This window comes from Rhipicephalus sanguineus, chromosome 6 (assembly GCF_013339695.2).
Source record: "Rhipicephalus sanguineus isolate Rsan-2018 chromosome 6, BIME_Rsan_1.4, whole genome shotgun sequence".
Taxonomy (NCBI): Eukaryota; Metazoa; Arthropoda; class Arachnida; order Ixodida; family Ixodidae; genus Rhipicephalus; species Rhipicephalus sanguineus.
The window spans coordinates 65353985-65380398 of NC_051181.1; positions in this window are offsets into that span (position 1 = coordinate 65353985).

Here is a 26414-nt window from a genome sequence, read left to right on the forward strand (position 1 = left end):
TCATTCCCTTGGCATGTAATATTAAGGCCCTCCAAACATCGGAGGCAGGAAACACGTATTTTATAATATTTTAGTTTATTTGAAGAGCTCCTAAACCACTCCGAGTTCAGAGAAGAGGAAGTGGTTTCTTTCTTGCCTTCAGTGTCTCGCCCTTCCTACTGGCGATATCTCCTCGCCACATATTTCTTCATAAAGCATGTGTACAACGTCAGCACTAGGCGTTGAGCTTATAAGGATCTCACGCTTGTCGGCTACACTCTGTTATGTTCACTTGTGCAGGCAGAAATGTAGAAAATTAAGTAAAATCAGTTGATGACACACGATAATCATGCAAGACAAAGGAAGCACAGGTGGGCTACTGCATGGCAAAGCAGGGTAGGAGACAATTCACAACTGATATTTCTTGTATATAGACCAGTTGAGAGTTTGTACCCTAATGATGTCACGTGAATCACCGTTCTGGCGTCACGAAGTGTGCCAAAAAGATGAGAAACGCCAAGAGAGAATAGTGCGCTTGTTTTTTGTGTTTTCAGAGGCTGTTTAGGGGCTCTTTAATGTCACCACGATAGACGTTAGGATGACGAGTCAACTCAGTTTGCTGTGTTTGCGAACTCTGCATCCTGCATGTGGCCAAAATCGCTCTCAGAGTTGATAAACAAATTCACTCATCACTGCTTACGTAAGACTGATGGCAGACGATAGACTGTAGCTGCTGCTATACTCGGGGACAACTTTTCTTGGCAGTGCTGTGTATGCTACCGAACCTAAACGCACGACTGCTAGCACGCCAGGAAATGGTACATAACTTTCTTGATAATTCTCCCATTAGCCTTAGGCCAACGAATAATGTTTTATTTATTATGAGACTAAAAGAGTCATAGGTAATATTATTGCTCACTTTACAAAAATTCCTTCTTTTTTGATTTCTTAGAAGCACTACTTATTCTGCACACCCGTTTTCCGAGGTAAAAATGGCATTCCCGACATGTGTTGGTCCTTGTCCAGTCGCAAACTCTATTTCTCAGAAAAAAATATACCCAAAACATGACACTGAAATATACCCTGAGCAATTGAAATGTCTCTTCGATTCACATTTTTCATGTATATGTTTTTGTAAAGGCACTAATGCTGTGAGCAAGCAAAACATAAACTGGAATTTGCCTTCATTTTCCTGTGCTGCCCTCTGTTTTTTGGTAGGGGCTGGAACGGCCGCTATCGCCAGAATGAAAGCCTCAGAGATCAAGACGCATTTTGCAAGTTTTCCATTAGGATGAAGGTGCTTGCATTGTGACATAATGAAAAAAAAATGCAGATTGAAATCGACTGCAAGCTGCGTAATACTAGCGGAGTACCATGAATATGCGGTAACCTCACCTCGGTAGCCTTTGCTTGACTGCCAAGATAAGCTGTCTTCGAGTATTGTACATCGCGAGTTGCTGTCCCCTCATGACCTAGACCTATGCCAGACTGTGTTAACATGTCGCTGTGAAGCCGCCCCCTCGATATCGAAACAGAGTGATTTTTTAAGGCAGCGCAATTAAAAATATACTCAATGCATTTCGAGGCACGATTATATATACTCTAGGGTTCTCGACACCAGTGTTTTTGTTTTTAGACCACCAATGAAAAATTTCTAAAAATTGTGTGTCCACTCCTTCAACGACAAGTGTTTTTCAAGTTGGTGAGCAGTCCTTACAAGTTACACAGTGGTGAGCCAGAAAACGAAACCTTCATGCACACTTTTTATGTTTGCATGGTCCTTGAACCTATCATTGATGCATGTCCCAGTTTGGCCAGTGTACACTTTTCTAGATCTTCGAGAAGTTTGGTACACTACCCCTCTTGCACACTGTGCAAGAGGGGTAGTGCCTGTGCTTTACGCCGCAGACACATTGCTTGCTTGCTTGCTGCTGGGTCAATCATTCTGCTGAGATAAGATAGCCTGTAGTGTGTATTGACTTTTTACATCATACCGATGTTTTCATTTGTGATCCGCAGGTTTTAAACGTGAAAGCAAAAAGGTGTTGGTTATGCTCAAAGATTAATGGGCTTACTTGACCTTGTGCACGAAGGCTTAGTCAATGGCCGGATCAGATTTTTAGATATGTGGCTTCATTTCAAAGGTGTTGGTGCCTGCTGGTGCTTTGAGACACACGCTAACAAACCGCTTTCGCTTTTCAAGCCCGCCCACTCCATGCTTTAAAGGAGCTGTTGCCCCATTGTGCCTAAAGAACACTCTTGGCAAATGTTGCCTGCACTGTATCTTAGTAGCGCTCAACCTTCAAACTGAAAGACTGCTCAGTGCTCGGTATTTCTAGCATCTCCTCATTTCATTTGCAGAGGGCATTCTCAAAAAGACTTGCATTGATTCAAAGCCTTTGTTTTGTTGAAGATAGGCTTGCAGCTGCCCTGTGTGCGGTGCGATGCCAAGTGTCCCGGTTATGAAGCATCTCTGTCGCATATTTACGCCCTCTTCACCTACTTGTATGTCAAAAGCAGTGCTGGCAAAGTAGAAATGGACACGGGCGAAACCACACAGATTCAATGCTTAGTGTGTGTAGTTTTGTCCTGTGTCTGTTTCTTTGCAGCGCTGCTTTTTAAGTACAAGTAAGGTATTCAAACTAGCCCCAACACAAGCTCTTCGCCTAATATTAATACATCGGCCTGTTTACCCTATGTACGATTTTCCGCACGTGAAAGGGATCTTGTAGATAACATTGTTGACACATTTCAAATACTTGCTTGTGTTCTTTATTAAATGTGAAGCATTTCCTTCGCGAACCAAAGGCACTTACTTTTAGCCATTTCCATGTGTCCGTATATCTAGCTGCCTACTTCAGTGCTGTTGTGGTCATGTGCCTAACGTGGTATATACGAAAATTGGCATAGGAGGACATAAGTGCCTGATGAATGTGATAGATCACGACATGAATAACATGACATGCCTGTCACATACGTTATGAAACCCTTTCCTCCATCGCGTGTGGCACGTAGCCACCAACACCTTTCGTGTGTGGGCATGTGCCACAGGTGAAACCCAAGAACGGTGATAATAGATATTGAAAATTTCATAGCACAGTAATGGTCACTGAAGTGTGACTTGCGAAAACCACGATACGATATGAGTCATATCATAGGGGACACTCAAGATTCATTTCGAGCATCTGGGATTCTTTAAGTGCACCTAACCTTTAAGGTGCACCCTATCGACATGCGACCACTGTGGCCGGGAATTGAACCCGCACCCTCGAGCTTAGCTGCGCGATGCCTGATGTGCCAAGCTATCTCGGCGGGTAATTTTCAAGACACTTTGCTTGGGTTAGAGAACAGAAAGATGCACGATTTATGATAGTTGGGGATTTTAATGTACCAGACAAGCACTGACAAATGTTCTGCAGTGACTCTTAGTGAGAAACCACACGGTACAGCTTGTACGTAAATGTATTACATGAGCAGCTGTGGTGGTGGTGTTTGTCTTGTTACTCGGGGTTGCATTGTAGGCTTTCCATTCTTATAGCAGTGTAATAAACTTTACATATGTACTCCTATGACTTGGCAAGCTATAGTCAAGTGTTCCTCGTCCCAGCAAGAATGCGTCAACGAATGCTCTTTGTGATATGCACATCAGCACACCCTAGCGTGCACTTCGTTTTGATGAAACCGATGTCTATGCTCACTTTGAAGCATAAGCTACTATTTAAATGTTCTGTGGTCGATGTGCCTGGTAAAACCACGATATGCCCAAACTCTCTTTACAAAAAGCCGATTCACCTCTTGAAATTTGGCTCAAACAAAAAATGTGGCCTAGGCAGCTACACGCTGACTGCTTGCTTTTTGACAGGTTTTTCTTCATCATTTTCTTTTCTGCAGCTGCATGAGCTACATAGCTTTGGAGAAGTTAAATGTTTCCCTACGTTGATTTTTAATTTTTTTATATATCACTGTTTTGTAGAAAAGACTAAAACAGAAAATGTCTAAATGTTCACACGTACACACCAAGGGCTGGAGTTTACGGTTGAAATGCCAGATGAAGATAGCGTCCAATTTTCAGGCATCGAGTTTATGCGTAGAGCAGCTAACAAGCTAACTGTTGGGAGCGTAAAACGAGGAGGAAAACAAGGTTTCTCTCATGCGATTCAGTGCATTTAAAAGCATTAAAAAGAACAATTTCCGCTCAATAACAACCAAGCCCTCAGAAACTCTAGTCGCTGTAGGATCTAAAGTAGACTGTAGTGGCAAGTCGCGAAGCTTAAGGGCAGTGGGAACACTGTCACTTGTAATGCTCGTGGCTGAAAAAGTTTCGAGTTTAGGTAACGTAAAAAAAGCAGTACAGAGGATGGTGAACATAAAACGAAGGTAACTGCGTTACGTTATGTGCATAAAATCTCATGACTCCAATTTGGTAATGAAAGGCGTCGAGCAAAAGTGGTTTTTTTAAGTCCTTGAGAGTTGAAAGGATTGTGCAGACGAAAACGAAGATAAGTACGCAAGAAAAAGAAAAATGTGTTATAAAGCATGCATAATGTATGGAATTGCACAGCATGGAATACAGGATGAAACACTTGAAGAAGCACGCACGGACAACGCTGACTCTCAACCAAGGTTTATTGCACACGACACATGCGCATGAAAAATTACTGATGAGCAAAAGAAAGGAAAAACAAGAAGAACCTCAATCTGTTTACCGTCTGTGCGTGGCTTTCAGGAATTGAACTTTTTTATCACTTAAGGTGATAGAAGGCTGGCTGATACACTGCTTCCTATATTTGTTAATGTGGTACGTCTCTAGGATAAGTCTTTTGTTCATGTTACAGTGCCTGTCTATAACTTCCGTCGTGTTGAAAAGTGGCTTACAGTGATGCTGTGTGCAATGAGCTACCAAGTTTGATAATCGGTCATTCTTTTCGCGTTTCCTCTGGTGATCCCGTAATATAACATTTGCGCACCTACTAGTCTGATCGATATAACTACTGTCGCATGACAAAGGGATCTTGTATACTACTTCTGTAGCACGCGGAATGAAGGTGCTTCTGTGTTTCACGCCACAGTCACCTTTCTTTTTGGTTTTGCCTTCTGCCCTGCGCTTAACACACTCGCAAATGCTGCCCAGATTCTTGGGAGCCATAAAAACCACCTTCACATCATATCTGGATGCTACATTCTTAAGGTTATGCGCCATCTTGTGAACGTAGGGCAGCGGGGCGATGCGGCTTTCATTATCCTTCCCTCGGTCCTCGCGTTTACTGGATTGTTTGATCCATCTCGCCACCTTCTCACAGGATCTAGTGACCAAATAATGCGGAAACCCTACTTTTTGCAACCTCTGGATCTCAGCATGAACACTGCTCTGCACCAGTGTGTACACATGACTTGGACACGGCTGCCCTTACCAAAGATGCAGCCAACCCATCTTTAATCACTTTGGAATGAGGGGATGTGTAAGTCAATAGGGGTTTTTGCGACCTGGGCACGTACTGCCAGCACACATGCTCCGGGTAAAAAGTTAGCCTTAGGTCTAAAAACCGAAGAATTGATTCCTGTGGCAGTTCTCTCGTAAAGTTAAGTCCACTTAAGTGAATAACGCAGAGTTGAAAGTTCGTGCACTTGTGTGCATTCTGTTGTCCTTTGTGTAAATGTATAGAGCCATGAGCAATAGGTGCAGGGTTGTTCATCTGGCTTGGAACGCCGTAAGGCATGTTTCCAAATCATGAAGCCCTTGTGTCCACTTGTAAATTAATCACGCGGGCTTGTTTCAACGAACTTTAATTGAAACCTACTGCCAATTATTTTGTGCTGTGGCAGATTTTATTTTCACAAGGACTGTTGAAGTCGCTGTTCATTTCTTTTTTTTTTGGACATGTGGCATTTGTTCTTGATAGTGCAATACGATTTCTGCAGTCGTTGTTTTTCGTTGTCTTATCTTGCATGTGTGTTCTGCAGCAGTGCTTAATACTTATTTTATGGTCTTTATTTCTATTCTTGTTGCAGGTGTCTGTGAAAAGGAAAAAAATCTGCCAGAAGCACAGCACTCCATCAAAAAGTGGCTGCCAAAGTCTTGACCTGAATGGAGGCATGGGGAGGCACTTCACAGATGCATTCATAGTGTAGCAGCCCAATCACTGATTTCAGGACTCTGGCCAGCCCACCATCGTTACCTCATCCCCTGCCGCTGCCTGTGATGTTCCGGCCAGCCAGCAGTCATCAGCACCCTGTCCCCGCAGCCCTGGCCAGCCCTATGCCCATGGAGCCTTGCTGGGCTCCCGTACTTTTGGCTGTGTTGCTTAATTAACTACAGTAACTTGAAAAACTGCACTGGAAAATAAATGGTCTGGCTTGTACTTTTATAAATAAAGTTTTCTAAAATGTCTTCTAGTATTCTCATTTATAAATAGCTTGTGTGCAGGATATCTGCATCCAGCAGTTATTTTAGTCAATGTTTTTTAGCATTTGATGGAACAACATAGGGGGCACTTGCCAGCAAGACAGAGAAGGAATACGTGGAGGAAAGCTGGCAGGTGAACTGGACTTCGTGCAGTTTGATAATGCAAGCAAAAAAGGCATAAGTAGACGATTTAGAAGCATGGTGCAGTGCGTTCAGTCACTAGGGCATGCAATAGCCTGTCGCCTTCAAGTAAATTGCACCGCAGAGCTTGTACGGGGCTGCTGAGCTGCCAGGACAAGTTCTCGATGCGTATCGTAGAGCCTACTGGAAAAAGAATGCCAGTAGCAAAAGGTCCATATTAATAATGGTTGCATATCGGCAAGCCACAGGTAGCCAATATTCGTCGTGCAGGGAACATCGGCATAATACTGGCATTTTATTGGCTGCAACATAGCACCGGAACGGCCCGATGCTGGACACACATCTGCAACTACGTTGGCGATACGACGGCCCATTGCCGGCATATCGACAGCGGCCCGGTGTTGGCTGCATATCGGCAAATACAACGGCAGGCCGTCGGCCCAACGTCGGCATGAGCACCCACCCGACGTCGGAAGAAGTTTCACTTGTCCGAAATGCCGACGTCGGCCCAATGTCAGTGCCGATGTTCGACGACGTTGGACCGAGATTGGACCAACGCCGGCGTGCTGCCTGGGTCCACGTATACGTTAAGAACTTCAGGTACCGCAAGGGTTAAATCATTATCATGGGCGTTAGTCGTCGGTACGGAGATGTTCAACTTGGCGTCAACGTGAGCGCGTCCACATCAGGCGGTGCTACATCTACCAAACAACAATAAACATTATACAAGCTCTCATATACCACTGCACTAAAGCAATCAACTACTTGTGTGACGACGCGTTTCACTTTCGTGTTACACCGATTCATATGACAGAGGGATTAATCATCTTTTTTTTCTCATCCCTGAAGTATTGAATGCGGACACATGTAATTGGTTGACGAGCTTAAACATTGTCACATACTAAATATATAAACTTGAATATGTCGTGCTCGCATACTGTCATAAATATTTCAGTTATCGTTGCTTTCTTCGCGCAAATACAAAGAATGTTTTATCGTGAATCTAATTGCTGTCATCTTAGCATTGAGACGTCTGAAAACATCTCACCCACAACACTTTTGTTATTGCTACGATTGAAGCTGGGCTCAATGTGTACGATCGTGAAGCCAAATAAATATTTATTTCGTCTCCGAATAATATTTACCCATCTGATGTGCTACCACATTATCATCCTTTCGGTACGATTTCAAGATGTCGGAGGTGTCTTACGTAAAAATGGCCACACATTTTATTTTTTTAGCTGCAGCAACCATGCGCTAAAATCCTGCCACCATTCCCTCTTTCGGGGTGTGTTCAATATACCTCGCATGAGTTATCACACTTTTCCTGCTTGTCAACAATGACACTTCCTACAGGCTTATTTGAATATAAATTATTGTGCACCTCTTACGCAGTAAAGCTGAGATAGGAAGTCTTTACTTACTGTACTCATTCGTCAGCATGTGGACAGAAAACATGCAATGAATGACAGGTAATTTTTCGAGGCGATAACTCTGTGTCAATCACTACAGCCTTTATCAACAACGTCCTCTCTAAAGAGCAGACCCTTACCAGGATCCACACGACGACGAAACAGTACGTCTGCAGCGCACTGGAAGAATGAAGGCTGCTATTTGCGTGGTCGGCCTACTTGCAGCGTTTCACCTACCTCAACTGGCACGCTGTAAGTGTGAGCAGTAAATTCAAATCCGAGAGCGTTCATAGCTGGGCGACTTTGCGCGATTGCATCTTTTCAATAACTACGCGCGAAGACAGTGCCTCAGATCGCTTCTGTTTCCTTTTTCCATGGTTCCTCTGTTGCAGGGCAGTTCACGAAAAAAATTTTAAACGTGATCGATTACCAGCTTATTTGGGTCTAGGTGTCCATATTCTGACAGCTTATGCGCCGGAATCAGGCACGCGTATTTGCGCGAAACTTCTAAAACCTAAAAATATGTTATTTCTTAACCATTTCTTGATCTGGAAGAAATATACAAGAGTGCCAGTGCTTCAACTGCCATTAACATAGTTTACCTTATTCCGCGGAATTACGCTGGCAACGCGGCGCCGTGCAGTCACTTATTCTCAGTGAAGACGTGTCATTTCTGCCAGAGGGGACAGTCTGAATAGCGAGGCAGCGCAATAGAAACGTAGAGGGTTTAACTACGTACCGCTGCACAACTGACTACTCCGCAAACCATTATAGTATGAAGCAAGTGCAATAGCCTGCTGGTGCTTCTCAGGGAGCACTAAAGGCTATATTATAGCACACTGCACGAGCCCGGCCCGGCCTGCGGGCCAGGCCGGGCCGTTCGAAGCTTTTACCAGTGGGCCCGGGCTGGGCTCGGGCTTCAAAGTGCGGGCCTGGGCCGGGCTTGAAGCCGCGGGACTGGGCAGCGCCCGGGTTTGTGGATGCGGGCCGGGCCGGACTCGGGCCCCCTTATTAAAGGGCCTAAGTCGGGCATTCGAGCACACGCGAGCGTTATGAAGTGCATGGTCTAAGGCATTCTGTGCCGAGCTGAAGTGACACGTGCAAAGAGCTGGCTCTTAGTAAAGCTAAGCAAAGAAAATAGCAAAACAGTCGAATTTCTTTTTTTTCCACAAAAACGAACATGGCTTCCACGTAAGGAAAAACGAATTATACAAAACCCGCTCTACAAGCAATTTCCCCGCTACCATTTTTGCGATTATACTCGGGGCTCTATAACATGTATGCATCTATACTATGCTCATGAATTAACCTGGGTATATATATATATATATATATATATATATATATATATATATATATATATATATATATATATATATATATATATATATATATAAATATATATATATATATATATATATATATATATATATATATATATATATATATATATATATATATATATATTTATATATATATATTGGCAAAGCAACATTTCGATGCATGTACACACCGGAGTTTCCGTCCAATCACCCGCTACAAAGCGCCAGGCATCATTAATAAATATCATCAACAAATGATATCCTTACTTGAAATACTTGGCGCAAGGTTGCAACTGAGAAGGAACAAGAAGAGACAGAAAGAACGCCAACTCCCAACTAAGTTTATTTTCATGAAGCATTCACAATATAAAGACTATTGGAGGACATGCGCAGAGCATTTCCCTCACCGCACGTGCAGGAATGAACAGACGAGGTTTTAAAAAAGAAGATCGCAATTATGGTAACTGTGCTTCGTGTGGCTGCACACCGCAGTTCGATCGCATGCGACTACTTCGAAGGACCCGGGACTGCGCTGGCGCGGGAGTTACTGGAAGCCTTTCACATAAGGAAGAAAGGTGATTCTTGCGTAAGCGTGCCGTCAGTATTGCTGCATAATAGTGAAATCCAACTGTTGGATCTATATGTACAGTCTAGAGCACTGCACGAGCTCGGGCCTACCAGAAAACCCGGGCTCGGCCCGGCCCGAGGTCCGGGTCGGGTAAAGTAGTTTTCACGGCGGGCCCGGGCCGGGCTCGGGTTTGAAGCTCCGGGCTTAGGGCCGGGCCCGGGTTTGAGGTGGCGGGCTCGGGTCGGGCAGGGCTTGGACTTTGCTCAATTCTTAAAGGGACTCTAAAGCGATTCAATGAATCGGTTAAGACTGATAAAGTGAGAACACGAATGTAACTGGTTTAACCATCCTAAGGAGAATATCAAGGGCACAGTTTCATTTTTAAATTCCCCGCCGAAAACTCCGCACCGTGACGTCACGGATTTCAAACTGTAATTGTCGTATTCTGGGGACACTGGGTCAACGAAAGTTCTTGAAAGTTCGTATATTAAGTTTATGGCCCTCTCAGAGGTCAATGTACTTAATTTTTACCGATTAGGAACTGCGTAAATCCCAGTAGACGCCACGACGTCAAGGTGCTCGTTGCACAGTAATCAAGATGGTGTCAGCACCCGCATTTTCTTTTTGTGCGTTTTCTCGCTTACGAAGGCTCTTGTCGCGGCGAGCGTATTCATTGTGGTATTTTAAGAATAATTTACTGATAATAGAAGAATCTTTTTTTCTTTAGTGTTCCTTCAAGTGTCTTCCTCGTGCGTTGCACGGCTTCAGATTTTATCTCAATAAAACGGTTCTTTTTTATGTGGGGCAAGCTATTTGGACAAGTTTTATGAGTGACAAGTACTGATCTTCTTTTGCCTCTTGCGTATGGGGCTACTTTATTTATCTGAAACGGGCGAGCTAAAAGTAAGTACACAAGATCGCAAATATAATTAACATCTCGTTACTCCGCGCTTTATTTGCATTCTTTATTATTTTATATCCCGAATGTTATTCTGTAAACACCGTAATAAATGTAATATAATAAATGTACACCTATAACTTATTATCGCAAGTGCGATTACGGAGCTACCAGGCGGGGAAACGTTCTTGAAAGTTCCAGCCCTCCACTAAAACGAATGACTGCGCGGAGTCTCGTTGCGTAAAATCCCTACAAAGACATTCTTTTTCCGTGGCTTCGTCTTGGTTCTCAGAGGTCTTGTGACACGAGATGGACATGCACAGCCTGCTTTGTGTGCTCGCATTGTTGAAATGTGAGTATTCGTCTTGCCCGCTCTATATCAGGGGTCTCAAAGCCGCCTCAGCTAACGGGCCGCATTCACGAAAATTTACTTCCGCAAGGGCCAGGACAGTGACGAAGGTAGGAGTCGAGGGGGGTGTGGATGGAGGGAGGAATAGGCTGTACCAGGCCCATAGCCAGGAAGGGGCGCTCCCCCCCCTCGAAATTTTGGTGAAGTAGGTGTTTTTACCAAACATAAATGATGAAAATAGGCGTTTTTCTCAAATAGTCAAGGTTTTCAGCTAGTGCCCCCCCCCCCCTCCCTCGAAAAAAAACTGCTGACTACGGGCCTGGTTGTACCAGATGTCAGATAACGTTGCCATTTGAAAGACCTTTTTAATATATCATATATGGGTAACTTCTGAAAGGCATATTTGGCGGCAAGTTTCACCAACATATCGATACCATCTCCAAAATGACTAACATCTGGACGCCAATTCTGCAATATAGTGTTTTGTTTCACGGTGGCTGCAGGCGGTGCCTCACGAAAAAAATGCTTTAAACCTGTTGTGATTGTGTAGCTCAAAAACGTACTTACAAATAAATAAAAAAGTGGGACGAAGACAGTCATGTGCGGGCCGCAGGCCGCGAGCAAGAGGTCCGCGGGCCCCGTGTTTGAGACCCCTGCACTATATAGTGCGAGAGCTATAGTGCCCAACAGCGTTGGAATGTGCATGGACAGCACAAGTCCATTAAACATGTATATTCATGTATAAAGGCAAAGTATATTCGCTTGACGAAGTATCTGCCTTAAAATAAGAATCACGAATTCCATGCCGGGTGATGTCCACTTACCTCGAATAATATGCATCCAATGAGTAAGCGTGGAGAAGCTTATTCGCACCTTAATTACCAAACTGGAATGAACACCGAAAATAGATCGCAATCACTTCGTCCATCTACTGCCAGTCCTATGCCCACCAGCGTAGGCCACCTTCAACCGGTGCAATATCGTTAGGAAGGCATACACCGTTATATTATGAAAAAACGAACAAACAAGAAAACAGAGTCCTGTGCAAGCCGTGCTTAACAAACACTGCTGAAAACTGCAAGGACAAGCTCTCAGAGGCATTTATAGATTATATTGAAGAATGACACAACATTCGGGAACGAGAGAAATGAAGGGATCAGCTTGACAGCTATTGTCATTCTGCAGAGGTCCAAAAAGACCTAAATTTGCTCCAGTGGTGGATGTTAAGAACGACGACTGCCGACGCCTTCACATTTCGCAAGGCAGATGTGCGCCCCTGGGACTAGCGCAAGCAGGAAACTTTAGCGCGACAGGACATGCGATGCAACGGCGCATGGTCTGCTTATAGCAGAATCTTTTTATAATTTGATTTTTGTTGTACAATAATATGCGAGCAAATACACTATAAACTATGCCACAAAAGCTTATAGACAGTATACTATAGCAGTAGTGTGGTATATGAAAAGAATGCTATGACAAATAGTTTCTTTTTTGCCATTCCGCTTCATATGCGTATTTCCAAAGTGCATGCGGTGCACGCGGTTCGTTATAATTATTATCTAGGTTAGTGTAATTACAACAAATGTAATGAATCTGTCTTTTTTCCTCTATTTCTCTTGATGTGGAAAGGTGCTACAATGATGAAGATATATGTGCTACATATCCAGAAGGGTGCACAATTGACTTTGTCTTACAGCACGCTTTAAACAGATACTAAAGGGAAAAACGATTTTCGTATTATTAGTGAATTACTCTTTCACAATTCCAAAATCCCCACGCCGGTCGCCACGAGGGCTCATGGGACGCGAGAAAACGCGCGAAAAGAAATTACGGCTGGTAACGCCACCTTGAAATTCCCGCATCGAACGCGTCATAGATTATGACGGCGTCTGCTAGGCCCTACGCATTTCATAATCGGTAAAAATGAAGTGCATTGTTTTCCGACGGGGGGGGGGGCCATAAACTTAACATACGAAGCTTCAGGAAATTTCGACAAGCCAAAGTCCCCAAAATACGAAAAATACGCTTTAAAATCCGCGTTGTCACGCCTGGAGATTTTGGCGGGAAATTTAAAAATGAAACCTTGACCTTAATTTTATCCTTTATTAATGCATCTGTATTGGTGGAATTAACGACATTAGATTTCTCAGAGTACAATTTGTCAATCTAAGCGAATTCATAGTTTCACTTTTGTGTCCAATAAAATTTCAATGGAGAGCGCACGCGTCTCTCATAATCATATCTTGGTTTTGGGACGTTAAACCCCAGATATTATTATTATTATTAATGGAGAGCGCAATAATCACAAAGTGAAGAGATCGTCCTGTTGTCTGTCCCTTCTGTTTATATTGCGCTCCTTAGCGAAACCGGACTCATCCTGCAAATCACTCTTCTTCCAGCAATATCTGCTACAAAACGCTCTTGATGATCCCGATTGTATTCCTAGAAAATTGGGTACAGTATACCACTGCCGAACAAACGTTCATCTTACTCAGAATGTCCGCTCAGCTGTGTCCACGGCGAGCCAGCCCCTTTTTACAAGTACCGTAGGTTAAAGTATAATTGCTAGCGAAGCATGCGCCAAGCATGCGTACATCTTTGCCGTTTAAAACGCCATGTGGTCGATTCTATGCTCGGGCAACACCACCTATATTAGTGGCTTGGGCCCCTATCGAGTCCGATCTGTGGTCGGGCCGGGCCGGGCCGGGTAGGCGAAATTTTATCTCGGGTTCGGGCCGGGCCCGGGTCTCGCTTTGAAGTCGCCGGGCCGGGCTCGGGTGGGTAATTATGAACGAGTCCCGGGCCCGGGCCGGGCCCGGGCCGACAATCCCGGCCCGTGCAGTGCTCTAGTACTTTAGATGGTTTTGCTACGAAGTGTCTGTCAGTCTTTTTGTGGTTTTTTTCCTCGACCTTTGCGTAGGTTTGTGTTTCTGGTTTTTTTTTTTCGACGTCTTTACATTAGGATGTATTTGTTTGTTGCTGGTTTCCAGATATCATGATTGCGATCTTCTTTTTAAAACCTCGTCTGTTCATTCCTGCACGTGCGGTGAATGAAATGTTCTGCGCGTGTCCTCCAAGAGTCTTTATATTGTGAATGCTTCATGAAAATAAACTTAGTTGTGAGTTGGCGTTCTTTCTGTCTCTTCTTGTTTCTTCTCAGTTGCACCCTTGCGCCACGTATTTCAGGTAACAATGCACCAACTAGCGCAACATAACGTACTGTTAAATAATATCCTCTAGTGGGCCCGGGCCGGGCCTCGTCATGAACATGCGCGCCCTGGATAAGTTTAGTAATGAACACCCGGGCTCGGGCCGGGCCCAGTCTTGGAACCACGGGCTCGGGCTTGGCTCGGTTCGGTCACGTACGCCAGGGCCCGCGCCTGGCCCGGGCTTCGAACCACGGGCCCGGGCTGGGCTCGGGCTTCATAAAGTGGGACCGGGCCGGACCCGGGCCGAAAAATCAGGCCCGTGCAGTGCTCTAGGCTATAAGTCTGTGTAGCATAATTTTTTTCCAGTTTCGTATGAATTTTCACCCAGCCAGACAGATCTCTGTCAAATATGTTCACATTTAAATCAGTTTCATAGGGTATCGAAAAATTTCCGGGAAGAAATACCGCGATTATTATGTTTTCTTGTGATAGCGAAGCTAGAAATTTCGTTCTGAAACAATTTTTCTTTTAATATTCTGGATTTTTCTTTTGCTTCTCTGAATACATTTTTCCTTAATTTGTTCAAGTGCTACCCCGTAAACAGTCGTCAACATTACGCTCAAATATACCTGCTTAGTAATTTTGAGACATTTGCGCTTGGCTAAGGAGTTAACGACGCGGTAGGCCTAATTTTCCCATTGAACTTTCTCTTGAGGAACAAGGATATATGGATAATTTTCGCTAACAAACGCTTTCAAACTTCACAGGAACTTCCTTCTCAGTGAAGGCCTTTTGAGAGCCTTTCGTGAACACTTCATAGCATACCCACCCGTTCTAACTACTGGAATTTATTACATCATTTGTTGTGGCTTCTAGATCATTTATCAATTACATTAAGAAGCACATTTTCAAGGAGCGTCATAGCCTTCGTATAAGCAGTTCATAGCCAAGGTACACACCGGCGCAGAATATTGTGGGGCGTTATAAACTCCTGGGATGCCTATGCCGGAGATTTGTGATTTGCTCCTGTAACCCATTTCCCGGTAGCTAGGTATTTATCAATTTCTACACGAAGGAACCCGGGTGTGATATGCGTGCTACCGCCTAGCATCTAACGAAGATAAAGATCGTTCTTCAATCTTCAGTGGTGTGCGTACTGAACATGAATAAAACTGGAATGGCTGCGAATTCGGCCATCTCCCTTAAACCAACCACTTGAAGGCCTCAGTAATGTATTGTATAGCTTCTGAGGAAATTAAGTCACTATGCTGTCATTGCTGAGGGACCTTGCAAGTCCCATTTAATCTACCACACAAGAGGCTGCAGTGTAGCATTCGGATTTCACAGCAGGTCCTTGGATGAGCGCAGTACCATTCATGGTTCATAGCTGCAGAAACTGAGCTGGTTGTTGTGTATCGATGTAATCCAGCTTGGATGGAGCTGCTACTTTTGAAGCAGGGATGGTCGAATAATTTTTCTAATGTATCAACAAGGAATTGTTCGCTGCATCAGCCATTAAGCCCGCTCATGATGAGCAAGCACAGAGGCTTCGACTGCGGCAACGCCAATACAGACAGCGAAAGCGGGACCATGCAAAACGGAGAATGTGGCCAAAGACCGTGTGCCCTAGGAAGGACGTCGCTTTCGGCAGTCGTTCACGCCGCAGGTACGAGCGCGAAGGTGCCTAAAGCGGACACGCCGATACAGCTTCGCTGGTAGTGCGTCCCCACAAGAATGTTGCGGCCCCACGAAATTTGACTAGTGCTTGTCGTTTCATCACTTTTTTTAACGTGTAACCAATCCATGGCCGATTCCCGCCCATAAAAACACTGTCCGTCCGCAAGGTAACGCGCTCTAGTTCATGGAGATGCATAATTCCTTAATTTGCTGCTTACATCGGGTATCATTTGACAGTGCCGCACTGCTACAGACGGCAAGCAGGATGGTGCAGTGGCCGCTACAAGTAACCGTACCACACTAGCAAGAGTGAAAAAATTCCATAAACAGAGGGTGGGTGCTCGAGCCGACGTTTCGACAAGTGGACTTGTCTTCTTCAAGGCTGGAACTGATTTCCTTAGCTATCGTGTGTATATGATTCGTGCCCTCTCCAGAGTGGGGGTGGGGGACACGGGGAGAGGCCGCCGTGACGAACTGGGTCAGTCATAAGCAAGGCAGAAAAAAAAGCACAAATAGTGGGGATGGGCGGGGGGAAAAGGGCAGGGTGTACGTTTCGCTGAATGATTGTCAGTGGAAGCACGTGGCATTTTAACAATAGTAGGTTCGACGTTGCCTATACGAAATACTTCAAGCACAAAATCAGGCAGTCGGACTCACCCACGTGCACCACATGTAACACTCGGGAAGACCTAAGGCACGTACTCTGCGACTGTTCCCGTTACGACGCAGAACGACGGATTCTGAAGGAGGCACTTCATTTGCAACGCGGCTCGAGCTTGGAGCTGCGGCACCTTCTCGGCCCGTGGCAAGACAGCAGTTGTGCGATGCGCAGCACAAAAGCGCTGTTGGCGTTTTTGAAGAACACTCAGCTCAGCCAAAGCCTGTGAAGGACTCTTCTTATGTATATATGTGTGTTTGTGACTGTATGTACTATTTGTGTGTATATGGTGTATATGTGATCATTGTATATACCATAATCACCCGACACCTGGAGTAGCAAGCCAGGCGACAAACCAAGCTAACCTCTCCGGGCATTTCATTAAAGAATCTTATCTCTCTAGAAGGGCTTAACTCTCGTTGGTTTTTGTTGTGTATGTACCATGCCGAATCGATTCAAGAGCCCCCTTAGAAACGTTAATACCTGCTGACTGGAGTGTATTGAACTTGTGAATAAGGTATTACTCTATATTTTCTGTCCCTTGGGGACCGGAAGTTTGACTGAAGTATGTAAAGTTTGAGATCTTCGAAATTGTGACCAGCTGCATTAAAATGCTGTGCCACTGCTTTGGGTAACTTCTTCGCGAATCTTGCACTAAGTCGCGCAAGGCATGAAACAGCGAAACTGGAAGATTCTGAAGTCAAATCTGGTTGCTTCTACACTCTAGGAAAAAAAGAAGAATATGTGTGACTGTTTTCGGAGAGTTCTGCTGACTCGCCACGTGATACAACTTTCTTTAAACAGTCACGGTGACTCTCTTCGTGGGTTAGAGTCGGCGCGCTCTAGGAGAGTACCCTGACCCTCTAGGAAGAGTGGAAGGACTCTTATCCGAAGGATCACATTACCACTTATGAGGGAGTCAGACGACTCTTGCCGGTAACACCCCTACACGTGTCAGATGACACACATCGAAGCGTCAAGCGACTCCACAACTATTTTAAGTTGTGGAGTCATATTGACCCATGCTCTACTTTTTCGCGACTGCTGTTGGAAATACTGAAGTATTTATATTTAAAGAGGCACTAAAGGCAAATAACAATTTATGTCAGAGTGAAGGCTCAATGTATGACAACTTCTAAAAGGCAATATTATCAACAGCAGTGCCCTACTTACCGAGAGTGTAATCTAAATGTATCACATGATGAGCGCCACGAGAGGGACATTTTCGAAGTGATCCCGATGACGTATGAGAGTCTGCCTAGAATAAATCACTAGTAATCAAACTAGCAGCAATAAAAAAAGAACTTTCCGTGCATCAAAAAACGTGATAAAATGCTGTTTGTTCGTTTCTGTATGATTCATGGAAAAAAGAACCTCCGTGGTGTTGCCATGGGGAACGGCGCGCGTGGTTCAAAGGTTCCGTTTTGCCGAACTGCGCTTCGCCTTGCGCCCTGCTGCGCTCACGCGGTCGCGTCTCAGTGGTAGTTTCGGGACCTTGTACTGCCGCGGCGTGCAGCCCAGCGCCGCAAGCCAATGTCTCGCTGTCAAGTTCTCCGTCCAGATCCATTGCGGCGATTGCGGCAAGCTTCGATGGCTTCGATGGCCGTTGTTGCTGCTGTGAGTCCCGCTACTTTCTCTCTGCTGCTGCTAGTGTCGGCGGCTGCGCAGTAAAGGCGGCCAACTTTGGGCACGGCAGCAGTGACGTATGAAAGTCTGATTTCGGGCGGGTGATTTGAAGTGCGCTACCGCGATCCGGACCACTAAAACGTGATTTTATTTGAAAATAAGCACTTCCTTGGCATAAACGTAGCACTACGAGGTTTCTGGACCGCTATTTCAACAATCGACGTCGACTTAATATTTGTCTTTATTGTCCCTTTAAGCAAGTCTAATAATACATGCCGTTGTGTCCACCGACTTCAAAAAAATAGAATTGTTCAATTTTAACATTATTTTTAAAACTCGTCAAAACAACACACCTTTTCCAGCAAAGTAATCTAGAAAGCGCGAAAAGATGGTCTGTGATTTCCAGTTAAGCAGGTCAAGGTATTCCTTATTTACACGCTTGTACGGGTATAGCCAACTAAAATGTGTGGCTGTGACGTGCATAGTGTTATATGGTGCAAAATAAACTGAAGAAATCGACATCACGTTTCCTATATTTATTCCTTATGATTATGAATAAATTAAAAAGTGGTGACGGCTGGCGGCATCACACATGTGACTTGCGATGCTGTTGCTCCTGTTCAGCGTGAGCAGCCATGAAAAATGGTATCTGAAAAGCAAAACCTGATATAATGATGAGAAAACGGAATTGCTGTAAGAGTTTGCAAAACCTAGACAATACGTGATTTACACAGACATAATGAAGGCACACAAGAAAATAACAAATGCAAACAGGCATGGTAAGTAAGCAAGCTTTTGCCGTTATCGTGTAAAACACAACCTGCAAGTAGTACCTTTTGTGACACGTCAGTTGGCGAAAAACTTGCTGCACGCCTCTTTTAAACAATAAATGAAATTGGTTTAGCCTCCTTCGAGTGGGTGCCACTCACATCTTTTCCTCCGTCGTCTTGCCCAACCAACGGAAATGTAGGTCCGACTGCCTCGTTGACAGGGCGAACGCCGCTATTGATTCTCACATCACGATGGTGAAACGCCAGGCCATAGCGGCACCTTCGTTTCCCCGAGTGTGGCTGTCAACTGAAGTGGAGGCAGGACAAGCGATCCGGGATCCTGGAAATAACCAACACACACACACACGCACACACACACACACGCACACACACACACTGATTTATTTGTAATTAAAACCACCCTTTGGTGAACACACCGTTACTGTACACACATCTGACGCGCGTGTTTCGCTTTAAATAATTTCGCAACGAAAACAAATTTTCGCGTAAAAGAAGGCGGGAAGTTCGTTCCGCAATTGGCACTGGCTAGGCACGAGTGAAAGCATTTTGTTTCTGAGAAATAGGTTCAAAATTTGCTTTTAGAATAAGCCCGGCTTTGCGCCGGCATATTCCAACACCCAAGCGCATCCACCTAAAGTCCCTGAAACATCCACCAGCAGCCAGAGGCACGTCGTGAGCGGTTACTGACCGCCTGTTTCACAAACATAACCCGTCCTTAAATACTCAGATAAACGCATGCGAGTACGAGCTCCCGAACGACACCCAGCGCGCGCGGACGCCGTCTACGCCGACATCAGACATGTCATATGCTGGAAATTATGCACATAGCTCCCACAGTCACGTACACTCTCTCGACTCTGTTATAACGTCAAACGTCATCGCGGATGTAGGAAAACCACGAAAACAGCAAAGAGAAACGAGGGAAAAGAGTGCACGGCGGCGGCCGCAACAACGCGCGCCGTCGAAAGTCTGGATCTTTTCACTTTACCGGCGGGGCGTGTGCAACTTAAGTGACTACCGCGTACGCTCTGGAAACATCGTACTATATTTGCATCTTTTAGCTACCGTCTTTAAGCCAACAAAAATCATTATATGTAGTGCGTCTAAGTGTTCTGCACACAGACTGTCTTTTTTTTTTACCGCGTTTTGCCACGCGCAGAAGCACGCAGCACACTCACTGCCGACGGAAATGTTTTATTGCGATAGCAATTATATGGCACAGTATCGGCCTGAATTTTGCCGTCGCCGTCGCCGCCGTCATGCACCGTATATGTATAATATGTATATATATATATATATATATATATATATATATATATATATATATATATATATAAAAGCCCCAAAGAAAAATAATTCATAAAAATGCTTCCGAAGCGCGGAATCGAACCAGGGACCTCTTCCTCCGCAGCGAGTGGCGCTAACCACTACGCCACGAAACGCAGATCCTCCACGTAGCTAACGGCGAGCGTTATATACACACCCTTTACCGCTGGATGGACTCAGAGACGCTAGGCGCTTAAGCGTTTCTTCATTACCAGCGAGATGGCGCTAGGAGCGCAACGGGCGGATTTAAATGTCGTCGGTGAGCTCTCTCGCTTCTTATATTTGCGCAGGGAGAACCTTGCCCTTCCGCTATCTGCTCGCGCGGTTTTCTCGCGCTGAGGGGAAAAGGGATGTTTCACGCTTTCACAGTGATGTCCACGCTCACGTTACGGAGCGTACGAAAGTCACTCGCGCTCAAGGGACGCCGCTAAACGAACAAACAGAAGATGGAGCGCGAAATATCAAGTGTCACAGCTCGACACTTGAAGCACTCTAGTTTCCTTCTCTGCTTTCGCCGCCTTTGCAACAGGAGCGCTGTTCAAACTGAGAGTATCCATTGGCGAGCCTCACTTCGTATAGCATTAGTTTCTTTTTATGAAGTACATTAAGGCCCGTATTCACAAACCAACCTTATCCTTACCTTTTGCCCTCCTTACCTTTTCGGCTCCTTAACGCGTTTCATAAACAAACCTTATGCCTCAGTCCAACCTTTCCTTAACCTTATCGCCGTGAAAAGGTGGCGTTCGATAAGGTAGCCCGGCAGGTACCTTAAGGCGCCACTTATGCGGCGCGCTATGGCTGATTACCCAAGAAGCTTTACGATGTCATTAAAGAAAAGGTGACGTACGCTGCCGGCATCCATATGTGCAATTTATGCTGCGAGTGCTTGGGAACCGTCAAAATTTCATGGAAGAGTTCAGCGACGATGTGTTGCTGAGCAGATTCCGCTTATCGGAGCGAGCACTTCATCACCCCGACCTTGCCGCTGGAAACGGCCCCCAATGCGTCGGTTTTCCCGTGCCACCGCTCCTTCAGCTGCTGGTGGTACTTTGTTTCTACGGCGCAGGCACTTTCCAAATTGTAAATGGCGACTTACACATTGCCCCGCATTATTAAACGTGTGAAAAAGTCAGTCAGGGTACGGGGCGGAAGCCGACGCGTTTCCCTGCAGGATGGAATACTTTTTACCCATTTTGCACTCACGTTCCTGCTGCTTTGTGCGCAGCCGCACGTCGCTCTTGCTGCTTTGAGCTGCTCGCACTTTCCCGTGTTGTACCTTCACAAACACCGAGTGCTACCACAACTCAACGCTTTCACGTCGATGAGCAGCGCTCGGTCTTCAGTGAAATTCAATTTTCGCCTATCTGTCGCACTCAATAACAAGCCTATGTATGATCCACGTAAACAGCCACACACGCGGGCAGACGGACAAAAGCCGCTCGCAACTTCGTGCGCCTGTCGGTGCTCAAATCAGCGCTTCGTGGACCGGCGCGTCTGACTCCGCATGTGCCGGCGCGTCTACGCGAGCCGCCGGTTGCTATGACAACGGAAAAAAACGTTAACAAAGAAAAGGAGCAAACGGCGCGGCCAGAACGAGGCGCGTTCGTACCGAAACTTGCGCGGGTATGCGTTCCTGCATTTTTCATATTGTTTTGAGGAGCATGCAGCTTTTTTTTTCTTGCTAATAAACCAACAATGAGCCAGTAAAAGTTCATAGCCTCGCTCCCATGCTCGTTCCTTATGACGACAAGGCCGCCTTCCGTAAGGCTACCTTAAAACCGAATAAGGCGAGCTTATGAAACGCACTGCGGCCTTTTCTTATCCTTACACTTTCCCCTTCCTTACGAAAGACCGCCTTATAGCGTTAAGATAAGGTTGGTTTGTGGATACGGGCCCAAAGCGCTTCCGAAAACAACACCTCGCACTTTCAGCAGTGCGGACGCAATGTGCGATCAGCAAACAATGACCCTGGAGAATTGCTTGCATCGCTCATTTTATGGCAGCATCATTGTACAGGAGCGTGCATAACGGTGTCAATTCGTTAGGTGACAATTTTAGCTGGACATCCACAACAGCCCCCACTGACGCCGGCTGACGTTGGAAATGGCTGGCAGCCTACTTCCCTAGAGCTGCTGCAGACGCCCAGCTAAAGCTGTATAATTAGTACGTTGCTACACTGTACTGTACAACGCTATGCTATACTTTGCAGCTCGGTGGTGGTAAAAACATTTATTAGAAAAAAATGAAAACAAGGGATGCATGCAGGGACTGCCCCTTAAAGGGACACTAAAGAGAAACAATGAATTGGTTTAGATTGATAAAGTGTGCTCAGAAAACTCTTGTGTAGTTTATTTCAGCACTATAGGTTTATTATTAGAGGAGAAAACCAAGTTCAAAGTTTCATTTTTAAATTTCGCGCCGAACATTGGAATTCGTGACGTAAAAGATTTCAAAGAGCAATTAACGTATTTTGGCGCCACTGGCTCGACGAAATTTGCACGAACTCGTTATGTCAAGTCTCTGGCCCCCTCAGAGGTCAATGTACTTCGATTTAACCGATTGGGAACTACGTAGGCCCAAGCAGGCGCCGTCAAAAATATCTGACGTCACGGCAAATGGTGCGGGAGTTTCAAGGTGGCGTCGCAACCTGTATTTTCTTTTTGCGCGTCTTCTCGATTATTAAGCGTCTTCTCGCAGCAAGCGTGGTGTTTTGGTATCGTAGAAGACTGCTTTACTAATGCGAAAAAAATCGTTTTGCTCTTTAGTGTCCCTTTAAAGGAGCAGTGACACAAAATTTCGAAGGCGAGATAATGAGTGAAATAGATGTATGTGGAGCCGTACACAACGTCTACGAAATATCAAGGGCCAATATAGCCTAGAACATATTTAAAATCAATTTTAAAGTGCATGCCGCGCGACTGAGCGAGATGCGAGCTCTTCGCGACGCCGACATCAACGCGGCGGATGCGTAAACAAACATACGTCACGAGTTTGTGTTGGCTGGTGGCTGGTTGTGCCCTTGCGCTTGTGCCGTGCTACCTGCCATTTCTTCCTCCGTGCCTGCGGCTTTGCGTGTGCTAGTTATGTTCTCTTCCGCTGTTCGCTCGTCGTGCCCGTTGGCAGATGTTATGGCCCGCTCACGCTAGCGGCAAGCCTGTCGCAACGGTGGTGGTGAAAAACTTTATTTTTGAGATGGCCAAATGTTAAAAAAATACATTTAAAAATTAAAGAGCAGCGTTGTGGGCGGCCTTCAGGCTGCCGGTTGTGGCGTCCAGGCCGTGCCTAGCCGCGACGTCCTCCGCCCAAGTCACCAGCCGAAGTTGGAGATACGGCCTGGTGCTGGACAAAGCAGCCTCCCACTGCTGCGGACTCGCGGTGCCGCAGAACGTCGGCCGTCGCCGCACGCGCGAGAGCTGTCCAACTTGCACGGCAAGCTTCGCCGGCGAGGCATTCGCGCCTCCGAAAAACATGGCAGCGCTGCCAAAAGCGGTTGTCGTCCACTTCGAATCTATCAAGTGGTGCCGTGCGCTCTGTAACGTGTAAGTTGCGAACTGATGCTTCCATTTGCTTTAGATTCATGTCCTTAAGCTTCGACAGCAATGTATTCGTCCCGATTCGGCGCCGTTTTTGAGAGCCATAGTCAAATAATCGATGCTGTAAGCTTAGCGAGTCAAGATGGGCGCTTCCGAATGCTCAGAGGACATAGATTACGCGTTTGTTAGTTGTTTCTAATCCTCCATAGCTGGCGCCACTTGATCTGGTTCGGCGCCCACCGCACACACCATGGAGGAAGGAAAACTCAGGAGAGGCCCTATCGTATCCCAATGCATTGCGAAAAGTGTGGCGGAAGTGACGTCAGATTTATGGGGCAAACAAACCGGTATGGGGCAAACAAAACAGCAGACGCCCCGCGGCGTGCTCTCCGCGGTGGTTCGCTTCTGCTCAGATTTGTAGTCCCGGCGTAAACTTAGCGCGTATTGTGCGGTTTGCACGTAGTAAAACGTTGCAAGCAGACGTTTACCAGGCTGTTCGTGCGTGGCAGGCCCGAGCGAGCGTTTTTGTGCTACAGAAAGTACCGGTACGTGCCGTAATCAAAAACATTCAGCCCCTGCGTCATTGTATTCGAACTCACCTAGCAGTGACTTACGCGTTCTACTGGGCGTTAGATCTCTCTTTTCCGTTCTCGTAGCCCGATTGCCCGATTAGCGGTTGCGGCGCAACGCCAACCTATAGTTGACGTAACTTCACGTCGAAAAGAGGACACCGCTGAATTGTATAGGCGATCGTGCACGTAAAGTTTTAATTCCAGTGCGCACACAACACAAGCACGCGGCGAGCGCACACCGAACAATACAGACATCACGTAGTCCGATAATAACAACAAAAGTTTATTGCCCTTTCGTTGAACGACACTGCCTCTAAAACGTACGATGCCTTCAGCGCATGTTATGTACGGCGCGTCAGACGCCAAAAACAAAAGTTCAGATGAGTTCTGATTTGACAGAATGAGTAACAAGCAACAAAGCGCACACCCGAGAGCTTCGCACGCAAATACCATGCCTTAGTGATCAGCAATGAAGCGAACGTATACGTACACATGAAAAGTGACACCCGGTACTGTCCGCGTGCACGCGATTTGCACCGGGTATACGCAACAGCTGGGCATTGCGTAGCTTTCCTAAAGAACACACACAAAGAGCAGCATGCGTGAATCGACTACACCGCTCGCACGGCAAAAAACAAACAAACAAACAAAAAGGCTGCAAAGTTTCGCGATGCGCGCATGCGCTTGCAAACATCGAGACGGAAGTCGCGAAATGTTTCGCTGCGCCTTCGCAAGGAGGCAATGCGGGTGTTTGCGATGTGGAGGCTTCACGAATGTGACGTCAGGGCCTCTCCTTAGTTTTTCCTTCCTCCATGGCACACACGCTCGCGCGCCGCCTACGTCACAATTTTGCGTGTTCACGTGGCCAGCTGTGTTTTCCCAGCTTCCGGAAGACGCTGCCTAGCTCGATGCTCTTTGAAACCGAAACTGCGACTCGGCGCTCTAAAAACGTCTCTAAATAAATAACCGTCGCGCACTCGCGCAAACGAGGTTTGCAGCTGTGATAAGTGGATCATAAGCTATCTATTGCAACAAAAAACAAGGTGCAAAATTTTTGTGTCAATGCTCCTTTAAGGGGACGGCACCTACAAACAGTAGGTGGGGCTCCCTAGTACGGGACCCCATTGGCGTCGGCTGCTGCCTGGGCTCGTCGGACCAAGGCCTTTTGGGCCTGAAGGTGCCTCAATAGCCGAAGTGCTTAGGACGCTCGCCTACGGATCGAGGGTACGCGGGTTTGAATCCTGCATGGTGGAGAATTTTTTTCGGCAAGAATTTTTGTTTCTCTTTCTTTATAACTTTCTTTCCGTCTCTCTGCTTGTTTCTCTCTTTCTTTCTCTCCGTCTCTCTCTGCACTCGTTCTCAGGTACCTGCAGAGTGGCACAAACCCGTTAAGATGATGATAGTTTTCGGCAATCGACACACAAGGAACGATTTGCTAAATACTTTCGCTGTTAAAGCCGTCCACGAGACGCGCCGAGTCATACCTTTTGGTGACCGAACTTCCTGCATAGCTTCCACAGCATTACACCTGATGTATGAAATTGATGAAACGGACGGAACTGTCAACACAGAGTTCATGCTTGTGGCGTGTGTTTGAGCGCGACGCAAGAGCCCTTACCTTTTTTATCATTTTTTCTCAAGCGGCCATGGTTACGGATAGTGGTGCTTCTTTTCGTTGTATGTGCCGCTTGGTTGGTGAGGAATTAGTAGCATACATTTCAGGGCATCATTCCAAGACTATCCACTACTTGCAGTCGTTTGCTTAAAAGTTGAAATGGTAACTTAATTTCCTTTTTCAGTACTCATGTACTAAGTTGGTTACGAGTAAAGCTTCTTGGATAGTCAGTAAAACTCTGCAATATTACCAGGTCGAACGCGGAGGCTTTTCGGGATTACTTAATCGAGGCGCGCCTTACTTATTTGGCTCCGTTGGACAAGTTAGCAAGCTTGTTGCTCTTCTCTTTCTCAATGTTAATAATGTTTGTCTTTCTCGTGAACGTGTCTCTATTG